Source organism: Pistacia vera, unplaced genomic scaffold (assembly GCF_008641045.1).
Source record: "Pistacia vera cultivar Batoury unplaced genomic scaffold, PisVer_v2 Contig628, whole genome shotgun sequence".
NCBI lineage: Eukaryota > Viridiplantae > Streptophyta > Magnoliopsida > Sapindales > Anacardiaceae > Pistacia > Pistacia vera.
Window position 1 is genome coordinate 335,663 of NW_022196477.1, and position 12,604 is coordinate 348,266.

Genomic DNA, 12,604 nt, shown 5'->3' on the forward strand with positions numbered 1-12,604 from the left:
CTTTCTCTTAAACCTTAAACACAAACTTAGTACGGATCCTACTCCTACACCAATAAAATTCACATCTAGAGTAAGGATTCTTACCTTTAAGTCTTAGGATCAACTTGTATCAACTTCTAGTCAAAAGCCCTCCAAAAATCCTTGGAAAATTGAATGAAAGCTTGAGAGAATTGAAGGATGGAAGAGGCGGTGGAAAAGAAAGAATGAAAGGGTTTCTAAAGTTAAACACTTAATATCTCATATTTTCTCCACTCTTTCCCATTTTACCCTTACTCTTTCTTAGGAATTCCACCTTTGCCCTTTAATTCTTTGCAAATGCACTGCCATTTAAACTATTCTCCATGCAATTTCCTTGCATTTCACTCCCCACTTTTCTTGCTAATTAGGGGTAGAATGGTCATTGTGCCCCAAAGGAAAAATTCTCTAGAAACTTCATTAAACTTTTCAACTGACCCATCGTCGCGACGAAGAATTTTCTGTCACCCTAGTGAAACATTATAGAACAGACTCGCAAATCACAAAGCCGACGTCACTGCGGCGAAAAATGAATTTCAAAAATTCACCAAGTCTCAACCAAAATCAAGGCAAACACTTAGCCAAATCAGCTTATCAATCCAACTAAGGGCCAACCAAATGAAAATAACGACATGCAAGCTCAAATGAGAGCAAATCAATAAACATTCAAGGAACACAGCACAATTTAACTACGTACCTCAAGTGGGGCGTTACAACCAGGTTGTCACCAAACAAGCTTGACAAGTGAGATCAGTCACTGCCTTTCAACAGGGTCGTTCAACACTATGATAGCCTTACCATATTATCTATGCCTTTACTTCAGAATAATACTGGGGCTACGGACGTTTCTAGAATGGCCACCATTTATGCTCATAGGGTTCTCACTATCAAGATTTGAAACACTTGATACCCTCGTCACGGTTCTACCATTCTAAGGACATATATCAAAACATATTGCAATAACAATGATTGACACGATATAGAATAAAATGCCTTTTATTGATTAATGAACATTATTACAAAGAGTCAATTCTACAATAATTGATTGGCTCTACGGCATCTACTCTAACACCTACATCCTTGATATAAAGATCTATCGTGATAGATCGCGTAGGTTGCTTGGTCTAAGTCAGAGTGCATATATTGACAAAGAACTAAAAAGATTCAGTATGGAAGAATCCAAGAAAGGATTTCTTCCAATATCACATAGTGTTTATCTCTCTAAGGAATTGTGTCCTAAAACACAAGATGAGAGAGATAGGATGAAAAGGATCCCATATGCATCAACAATTGGATCCATCATGTATGCCATGCTATGTACTCGGATTGATGTCTCATGTGTTTTGTGCACTTGTAGTAGATATCAATCGGATCTAGGTGAGCATCACTGGATGGTTGTCAAGAATATTCTTAAGTACCTGAAGAGGAATAAGGATATGTTCTTAGTTTATGGAGGGGAAGATGAGCTCACTGTAAGAGGATACAGTGATGCTAGTTTCCAAACAGACAAAGATGATTATCAATCACAATCAGGGTTTGTATTTTGTCTCAATGGCCATACAGTGAGCTGGAAGAGCTCAAAGCAAAGCACTATAGCGAATTCTACAATCGAGGTTGAGTATATTGCATTATCAGATGCAGCCAAGGAGGCAGTCTGGATTAAGAAGCTCATTACTGAACTTGGTGTGGTTCCTACGATTATTGATCCTATAGACATTTATTGTGACAACAATGGAGCAATTGCTAAAGCCAGGGAACCACGGTCTCATCAGAAGTACAGACACATACTCAGATGTTTCCATCTCATCAGAGAGATAGTTGAGAGGATAGATGTGTAGATTAGTAAAGTGCATACTGACGACAATCTCGCAGATCCACTGACAAAGCCTCTGTCACAGCAGAAGCATTAAAGGCACTTGAGATCATTTGGTATTAAATACATGAATGATTGGCTATAGTGCAAGTGGGAGATTGTTAGAGTAGATGCCCTAGAGCCAATTAATTATTGTAGAATTGACTCTTTGTAATAATGTTCATTAATCAATAAAAGGCATTTTATTCTATATCGCGTAAATCATTATTATTGCAATATGTATTGATATATGTCCTTAGAATGGTAGAACCGTGACGAGGGTATCAAGTGTTTCAAATCTTGATAGTGAGAACTCTATGGGCACATATGGTGGCCATTCTAGAAACTTCTGTAGCCCTAGTTTTATTCTGAAGTAAAGGCACAGATAATATGGTAAGGCTGTCATAGTGTTGAATGACCCTTTCGAAAGGCATTGACTGATCTCACTTGTCAAGGTTGTTTGGTGACAACCTGGTGCAACAATGGGTGCTTGCTATAGGCGAATACACTATAACAAGTTCACTAGACTGACCTACCAGAGGATACCATATAGATGGTAACCCAATGTCTATGGAACAACTCCTCTAACAAATGGTGGTGCATGTGATCCTTAGACTTGAGATCACCAGAGCGTCTTGTGCACCAATTGGTGCAGTTTGACACTAGCCTAACGCAGTTCTATTTAGAGCTGTCAATACGATGGTGATTGGCTACATCAAGGATTGTATCAAGACTATGGTGGATTGACAGAGGATTCATCACTCCCGGGTATGGGACAAGTTATCTCACGGCAAAATTCAGTATATGGCAATGACACTAAAACTGTGGCCGCAGTTGGATTGAGTTGTTGCTCTATCCAGATTATAATACAGGTTATTCGTCCAGAAACTGAATACATAATATCGAGAGTAACCGGAGGTTGACACTATTTCTATGCCCTCATCTCGTCGAGATAACGGATGATGAAAGGATCGAATTGTACGGTAACCATATCGTTGACAGGTAGCTACTTTGCTGAATCTGAATCTATCGGGTGGCCATGATGCCTTTCTAGGGGCCAATCTTGGTCTGTGTATTAGTGAGACAATTAATTGGTGTTAATCGTGATACTATACACTGTAGATATGATAAGGAGCCTATGGGTCACATGCATAGAAGATAATTTAAGAGCCAAGAAGAAAGAAGGGCATTTTCGTCTTTTTTGGGTGAAAAGGTATTTTGGTAATTTCACAGTGTAATTAAATTTTCTGGGGTCGTAGCTTTTATTTAATTTGTTAGAAAACATTAAATAAGTGAAATTACGTTTAAATGTGTGTTCGCACATATTTAATTAAATCATCATCATTGTTAAATATTAATTGATTTTAATTGAGATAATGATGAATTAAATTAAAATATCTAACTCGGAGTGTTTGGCAACATGGGGTGTTTGGGTTGGAGCCTAACCCTATTCCATGTGGGAATAGGGCAACTAAGTTTGCCTATAAAAGGAAAGGTGTTTGTGTGATTTGTTAATAACTAAAATTTTGCCCTTTTGAAAAAAAAAAAGAAAAACACACAACACATACACACTCCCACGCCACTTTCACTGTTTGATTGAAAAATCAAATATTTCTCTTTTCTTCTTCTTGATTTCTTAAGACCAAGGAGGATCTAGCAAATCCCTCCTTGGTTCCTTGTGATTGTCTTCATGTGGACTTCTACAGTTCGATCCTACACTTGGATCGGTGGCAAACACGTTTAGAGACAATATTGGTGGAGCCTCCAACATGGGTATGAATCTAAACTTTAGATTTATTTTTCTGCAGATTCTTGATGTAAAACATAAACTGTAATTTCTGTGTCCTGATTTTGGGTTTTAAGGAACGATCCATGGTTGTAAAAATTTTTGTTTTCCGTTGCGCAACCAGATCGTTTCTAACAAGGAAGTGGAAAATGATCCTTCCTTGTCACTTCATTTAATTTCTGGTAGTCCATGCACACTCTCCAGCCCGTGAGCTGTCCTAGTTGGTATTAATTCATTGCTCTCATTCTTTATCACAGTGATACCTCCCTTCTTCGGAACCACTTGCACCGAGCTTACCCATGGACTATCAGAAATGGGATAAATTATTCCCGCATCTGGAAGTTTTAGCACTTCCTTTCTTATCACTTCCTTCATCGAAGGATTCAATCTTCATTGTGGTTGAACTCTAGGCTTGATATCATCCTCCATGAGTATCTTATGCATGCAAAAGGATGGAGAGATGCCTCTAATATTCGAAATAGTCCATCCAATTGCCGATTTGTGTTCCCTCAACACCCGAATCAACCGCTCTTCTTCCAATTGCTCAACCTTGAACTGATGATTACTGGGAAGGTTTCTGATTCCTCAAGATACACATATTTGAGGTGGGAAGGTAAAGGTTTCAGCTCAAGCTTTGGAGATTCTTCATTTCTTTCCTTTTCCTTCTCTTTTTCAAAATCAAATTCCTCAAATTCTACATCTTGGCTCTCATCAATCGGCTGAAGTGCTTCCAACAATCTAGCACATTCGTTCTTTGCCGACTCATCTACCTCTATTGTTCTTGATTGGGTAATACATGCTTCTAGAGGTAGTTGAGAAGTGTTCTCTTCAATTACCTCCGCTACTAGTTTATCCACCACATCAACACTAAGGCACGAATCTGACTCAGATGAGAACTTCATAGCCTCAAACACATTAAACGTTACTGTTTCATCTTGAACCTTCAACAGTAACTTCCCTTCTTGCACATCAATGAGTGCTCTTCCTGTGGCCAGAAATGGTCAGCCCAAAATAAAAGGCATTTCCTTATCCTCTTCCATGTCCAAAACAACAAAATCTGCCGGAAAAATCACTTTGTCCACTTTCACCAACACATCCTACGCTATACACCTCAGATGTTTTATGGACCTATCTACAAGCTGTAACGACATGGTCGTTGGCTTCACTTCACCAATTCCCAATCTCCTGAAAATAGAAAAAGGCATTCAATTTATGCTAGCACCTAAATCACATAAAACTTGATCAAAGATAATGTCTCCTATAATGCAAGGAATAGTAAAACTCCCTGGATCTTTGAGTTTCATGGGTAGCTTCTTTTGGAGAATGGCGTTGCACTCCTCTGTGAGCATCACTGTTTCCTCATCCTCTAACTTCCTTTTGTTTGATAAAATCTCCTTGAGAAATTTCACGTAGCTTAGCATCTGTTGCAATTCATCTACAAAAGGAATGTTAATATGCAATTTTCTAAATATTTTAATGAATTTGGAAAATTGCTTATCTTGATTCTTTTTCTTTAGTCTCAAAGGAAACAGCACAGGAGGAGTGTGATGTGCCAATTCTGGTGGTATCTCAAGAAATGGCAATTTCTCTTTCCTTTGTCTTTGTTTCACTTCCCATTTTTGTTCTTCTTCCCTGGAACTAGATGGTTTCTCTTCAACAACTATCTCTTCATCAACTTCCTCATCAGAGTCTTCCTTTTCCTTTCCCTTTGGTGGACTTTCTTCTTCCCTTGATTTTTCCACCTCTTCCAATACTGTCCCACTTCTCAGAGTTATCGCATTTGCTTGGTCACGTGGGTTAGTCACCGTGTTGCTCGGTAGTGAGCCCCGTGGTCTCTCATTTAACTTATCAGCCAATTGACCCACTTGTACCTCCAAGTTCCGAATGGACGCCCCTTGATTTCTGAAATTCGTTCTCTTCTCATTCATAAAACTTGTGGTCTCTTGCATAAACTTTCCCAACATGTCCTCCAATTTTGTCAATCTTTGCTCTCCTGATTGATTGTTCACCGCTGTTTGGTTGTTTGGCAATGCTCTTTGGTTCCATTGATTGTTCTGCTAATTCTGTTGATTCTGATTGCCCTAAGATAGGTTCGGATGATTCCTCTAACCAGGATTATATGTGTTGGAGTATGGATTGTTCGATTGCCTTTGATTTCCTACCAAGTAGTTAACCTACTCCGATGATGATGATGATGATGATGCTGAAGCAAACGTGTTCCCTACTTGACATTCGTTGCTCATGTGATTACCTGCATAAAATTCACAAGTTAGTTGAGGTGCTTGAATGGAATTTACCTGCATACTTCCCAACTGTTTCTGAAGTGTTGTCAGTTGGGCTGAAATGGCTGTATATGCATCAAATTCATGAAGACCCATAGATTTCTTAGGTTACACCATCTTATTAGGTCTTTGATAATTGTTTCTTGCCAGAACTTCAAGCAACTCTTGAGCTTCTTTCAGAGTCTTATTTTGCAGTGCTCCTCCCGATGCTGCATCCACCATAGTTTGCACATTCACCATCAATCCGTTATAAAATGTTTGGACTTGCATCCAAACTGGCAACCCATGATGTGGACACCTCCTCAGTAATTCTTTGTATCTCTCCCAAGCCTCATACAATGATTCCGACTCTTCTTGTAGAAACGGTGTGATATCATTTCTCAGCTTTGCCGACTTTGCTGGAAGAAAGAATTTGGTCAGGAACTTCTATGCTAAATCATTCCATGTTGTGATCGTTCCTGATAGTAGTGCCATTAACCATTCGTTAGCTTTATCCTTCAATGAAAACAGGAATAGTCTCAATCTGATGGCGTTATCTAACACTCCGTTTGACTTGAAAGTATCACAAATCTCCAAAAAATTGGCAATGTGTAGATTTGGATCTTCCTTCAAATCTCCCCTGAATTGTACTGACTGTTGGATCATCTGGATGATTGTCGGCTTTATCTCAAAGTTATTGGCTTGTATTGCTGGTCTAGTAATACTCAACCCACTGCCATCAACTGGGGGACATGAAAACTCCCTTAGTGTTCTATTTTCTGCCATCTCAACAACTATGACCTCTGGTTCCATTGTAGCTTCTCTTTCTCTTCTTTCTTTGTTAAGTCTTCTAGTGGTTCTTTCAATCTCAGGATCAACAAGAACCATTGGCTGACATCTTGCTCTTCACATAAACTACACAGAAAGAGACAAAAAGTGAGATCACAAGCCAACCAAAAAGAATAACAAAAATTAAACTAACCCACAATTAAGCAAAAATAAAGCTCCAATCTAGCTAACACAAGAAAAATTTAATGTTAACACACAACTCAATCCCCAACAACGGCGCCAAAAACTTGATGCGTTGTAACTACAACATGCATAAATAGCAAGTGCACTAGTCGCACAAAGTAATAAGTGATGAGTGAGTATCGTTCCCACAAGGATTGGTTGTTAAGCACTAAATTTCCTACTGTTTTCAAGTTGGAGGAACCAAATGTGTTTGGATTAATGGGAGAGATTAAATCTAAAACTAAAACAAACTTACTAAGTATTAAAGACTAATTAATGAAAGCAAGAATTTAAACACAAGAATAATATCAATTTAACAAACGGTTAGGGTTTTGACTTCATTCGGACTCTATGGATGAATTCTATAGACTATGTTAATTCCACACTCACATGCACAGATTATAAATCGAATTCTCTAAGTTGTCAAACATACCTTCTCAGACTATGAATTCCTACTTTTCCCTATTAAACTTCCACACCCAACAAATTGAAGAATAAAAGATCCAAGTTCATTAAGCTAATGGAATCCTAGCTTGATTTCATTGATTCTCAAATCTATCTCTAGCATTCAATACTACAATGGTGATTACCCAAGAAGCTCAACATGATTCATTTCTCAATCTCAATATATTCATCAAATAAATTCCATTAAAAACAGAATAACCACACAATCTATGAAATAGAATATGGAAATAGCAATAATCAATTCATTAACCCATAGAAATCCGAACTTAATCAAAACCCTAACCCAAAATGGGTTAGTTCATAACTAAATCAAAATACATAGTAAGAAATACAGTAAACATAGCATTCAACATATTGAATTTAAGAGAAAAGAAAAGATATCTCCCCTAGTTGAAGAATCCACGAGGTTTAATCTCCAATCTTCTCACTTTCTTAACAAAAATGTCAAATCTATTTAAAGGAAAAATGAAAACCAAGAAAACTTGGACCACCCTTCTCAAAATGGTAAAGTTTTCCTTTTATAGTTCACGCAAAAACCTACAACTTTCCTAAAATAAAACTGTGCGTTTTGAAGAAAACAAAAATCCACAGACTTCTTTCGCCGCGGCGATGAGGTAAGTTAGAATCTTGTGTTTCGCTTTCTTCGCCGTGGCAAACCTTCATGAAGAATTCTAAAATTACATAATTGCCCTCCGCTTGCTTCTTTGCTTGAATCTTCGATCGCCAATGCTTTCTCATTGGAACAAGCTTCATAGTGCTTCAGAACTCCTCCAAATTCTGAAATCCGCTCACTTCTGGGTCCAGAAAGTCCAATTTGCTCACTATCTGCTCAAAATGTCCGTTTTGGCCTGAAATACAAAATGTAAAGAATTAAGTAGCACTTCAGGCAAAAATTGAACTAAGAAGTATCTAAAATCCGGCCAAAAAGCCTAATAAAAGCAGTATAATTCTCGGATTATCAAAATTCTATACATTAATCTATATTGCCATATTAATCATTGTAAATACAATCTAACATATAGCAGAAGATATATACTTTGGATAAATTCTAATTTCTTTATGACATTCTTAACTAAACTTTTGGCCAATACAACATATTCTCAAGATCTTTTAGCACAATGCTATAGCTTGTAATATATAATAAGGCACGAAAACTATACTCATGCCAATCAATTTCTAAAATGGTCATGTATTTAATACATAAACCAAACTTCTATTTCTTTGATGTTTCTTTTGATATCTATACTTGGGAAAGCTTTTCTATTCTTTATACAATAAAATCACTTATTACATGATGTTTATAACTAATCTCAAAACAAGAAACTACAATATCCTCATTTGGCCAAGCCATTCTTTGAATGATCTTTCTAATTTCAAGCCTACAAGCTTGACAATTTATTGTGACATATTGTAATATTATAATATAATCACCCTCTTTTACTATCATCAATATTACACTATTGCAACAATTTAATATGCAAATCTTGCCATCAGTTTTCTAAAGTCATAGGTTTCAAAACTCATAATTCAATGACTAAATACAATATGCCATTCAAACTAATGCTAAAAGTTCAAGCAACTTGAACCACACACTAAAGGCCATATCATTTCATTGAACTAACATAACCAAGTGTTATTCTAAATTTTGGCATAACAAAATGAACTCTTAAACACTTAAACTTATACTTGGTCAAGTCTAATACAACCTTTTAACATCAATTCTTTCCTTTCTCAAACATTATCTTTAACAATATTTGATAAATTCATGCATGAATTTCTTTTGAAATTTAAAAAAACACTTTACATGCACATATAAGTACATGGCTGGCCACAACTCCACATCTATCCAAATACCTTGAAGTTGGAAGAAAATTCAACAAAAACTCAGCCCCTATTCCAGCTGAATTCAACACTTCCAAATTCCAACATCAACTCTTCAAAATTTCATCCAAAGTTCAACCAAAACATCACATCTACATAACTATTCATCTTGGCTAAACTTCTACACATTATTCTCCATCAAACAAGCATCTAAACAGCCAATACTTCTTATCATACATCATACACAAACACTCAAGAATCAACTTACACATATACTACTCAAATTAGAGCTTAGATTGGGTTTACTTGCATTGAATTTGTACAACACTGATAAGAGCTTGAAAATACACATTTAGCTAGTGGTTTATGGGGATTATTTGTGGGAAATTAGGCTTAATTTGGTAAAGTTGCTTAATATTTTCATAATTATCTTTTACAGGATCACGGGTGTGTTTGAGTGTTTTTCAAGCTACTAGTCATTAAATGTTATGCTCAGATGAAGAATCATGTTAGCAACATAATGAGTGATGAGTAGAAATAAACAGATCAAGAATCAGAGTTGAATTGAAGAAGTTATGGAGGTTTGAAGTAAATAGAAAATTCTAGATTACGCTCTAGCTTGAGCATACCTCGGTATTTTGAAAATATCTCGAGCTATATAACTCAGATTAAGATGATTCATAGACCTTTGGCAAGATGATTCAAAGGGATACAATTCATATCTTTACCACTTTGCCAAATTAGAACGTTATCATGCTCAAACATCATCATCTTTTAAAGATTACAAGTTTTGGGGCAGAATCAACTATGCCTAGGCACAGTGCCATGGCAAAACTGCAATTCTGGAATTTACTACATTAAATTTATGATGTGTATTTCCTATTTTAAGACTTCTAAAGTGATTACGATAGTGGGAATCATAACCCTAAAACCCTAGGAGTATAAATATATGTCTTTAGCTGATTTTGGGGGGAGATTAGAAAAGAGAGAAGTTTAGCCGCTCTTTGGAGATTGCAAATTCCTACAATTTTGGGTCACCAATTAGACAAGTTTTTCTACTCTTTCTTACACTCATGTTTATGAATACAATGGTTGCTTTTATTATTGAAAGTATGAACTAATTTTACTTTCTTGGGCTAAGATGTAGCCCAATTTTATGAATATGCATTGAATTATTTGTTGCTAATTTTTATTAAGTTTTGTTTTAAGTTTTATTATTGCGCTTAACGCTTTCAATTCTTAAGGGCCCTAGAGCTGAATGATTTTATGGGTTAGGTTGAGATTGAGAGATGAAACATAATTAGTCTAAGGTACTAAAACAATAGATTGAGCGAACGCTAGAGATAGGTTACCAGGATCTGTGAGGCTCTGGTAAATTTCATAGAACTTAATGATCTCCAATTGCTTAAATCTGATTAGAGATAATTCAGGCTAGTAATTAGGAGTTAATTTGTTAATTGTTCAAGAGAAAGTTAGCGAAATATTAGGGAGTTTGGCCTTTAGAATAAGCTTAATTGGGTTAACGATAATTGTCAATGCATAGGATTAAATTGGTGTGAAATCTATGCCCTAGGTTTAGTCATATTGATTTCCTACCAAAGTATTAATAAAATTATGTTTTTGTTTTGTTTCTAGTTTATTTTTTTTTTTCATTGAATCATTCTGAAAATCTGATTAATCAAATAGCAATAAGATAGGATAGTGTGGTACTTGGTAGTAGTAATTATCTTGGGATTCGACACTCGTTACTCGAGCTATATTACTTGCACGATTCCGTACACTTGCGGATTTCAACAAGTTTTTGGCACCGTTGCTAGGGAATTGCTTTTATATTATCAATATCAATACAAGCTATTTAGTTGCTAATTTGGTTTGTAATTTGTTTTTGTTTGTTATTTATTTATTTTTGTTTTTAGTGCTTTAATTTTTACTTCTATGTTTTTAGTGTTGGATCGTACAGAAGAGTTAGGTTCAATGGCAAATACAAGAGGAGAAGAAGTTCAAAGGGCACTTAAGGATTACTCAAGACCTATAATTGAGGGATGTGCTTCTAGTAGTAGGAGACCACCGATTCAAGCAAATACCTTCAAGATGAAGCCAGACATTATTTAGATGATACCAAATTCGATTCAATTCACAAGGTTGTATAGCGATGATCCTAATTTGCATATCACAAATTTTATGGAGCTATGCGATACATTCCGACATAATGGGGTATCTGATGATGCAATTAGATTAAGGCTTTTCCCATTCTCTCTTCAGGATAAAGCTAAGGTTTGGATAATTTCTCTACCACCTGGAACCATTAGTACTTAGAATGAGTTAGTTCAAGTGTTCCTTGCGAAGTATTTTCTACCAATCCAAGTCTGCCAAGATGAGGAGTGACTTCACAAATTTTTCCAGCAAGATATGGAGTCGCTTTATGAAGCTTGGGCGAGATATAAGGATCTCTTATGGAGGTGTCCTCACCGTGGGTTACCAATAGGTCGCAAGTGCAAACATTTTACAATGGGTTGATGCCGAATATACAAGCCATGGTAGATGCTGCAAGTGGGGGAGCCTTGAATAACAAAACACTGGGGAAACCTATAATCTAATAGAAGTGATGGCAAACAATAACTACATGAGGCCTTCAGAGAGAAATTCAACAAGGAAAGCAGCGGGAGTGCATGAAGTTGATGGCTACACCGTATTGGCTGCTCAACTTTCAGCCATTTAAAAGCAATTGGGAGTTTCCCTAAAGGTAAATGCTATTGAAACTCGTTCTCTAACTTGTGAATTTTGTGCAGGGAATCATTTGTCAAGTAGGGAATCCATTTGCTCTACCTCAACAAGCAAACTATGTCAACAATTTTCAAGGAGAGCAAGAGAATCCATACTCTAATACATATACTCTAGCATGGCGAAACCATCCAAAATTTTTCGTGGAGTAACAACAATTATCCTAAGCCACCTCCTAGTTTTCAAGTTCAAGAGGTAAAATCAAATTTGGAGGATGTTTTTACAAAGTTTATGAAGGAATTGGGTAAAATATTTGACAAGAATGAAGCTCAACTTAAAAAATATGAAGTCTTGTTGCAAAATCAATCCATTTCCATAAGGAACCTTAAAGCTCAAATGGGACAAATTCATAGTATCTTAGCGGGAAGAGTTCAAGGAATGTTTTCGAGTGATATCGAGAAGAATCCAAATGAGCAACTCAATGCCATCATGTTGAGAAGTGGTAAGGAGCTGAAAGAATCAAGAAAAGCTTAAGAAACTGAGGACAAAGCTAAAGACACAAAATTGGACAGAACCAACAATGCCTCAGCACAATGCCTAGGCACAAAACCCAAACTTGAGAGCAAAACCCAAGATGTAAAGAAAGATGAAGCCTCTCTTCCGTACCCTCAT

The 12,604-nt window shown here is 36.5% G+C and overlaps 1 non-coding gene across 1 annotated transcript; it reads left to right on the plus strand.

Moving 5' to 3' along the window:
* The first annotated feature begins 6,215 nt into the window (after nucleotides 1–6,215).
* Nucleotides 6,216–6,322, plus strand: LOC116111176. Its single transcript, XR_004125021.1, has one exon. It is a non-coding gene; the product is annotated as a small nucleolar RNA R71 (small nucleolar RNA).
* Nucleotides 6,323–12,604: the final 6,282 nt, after the last annotated feature.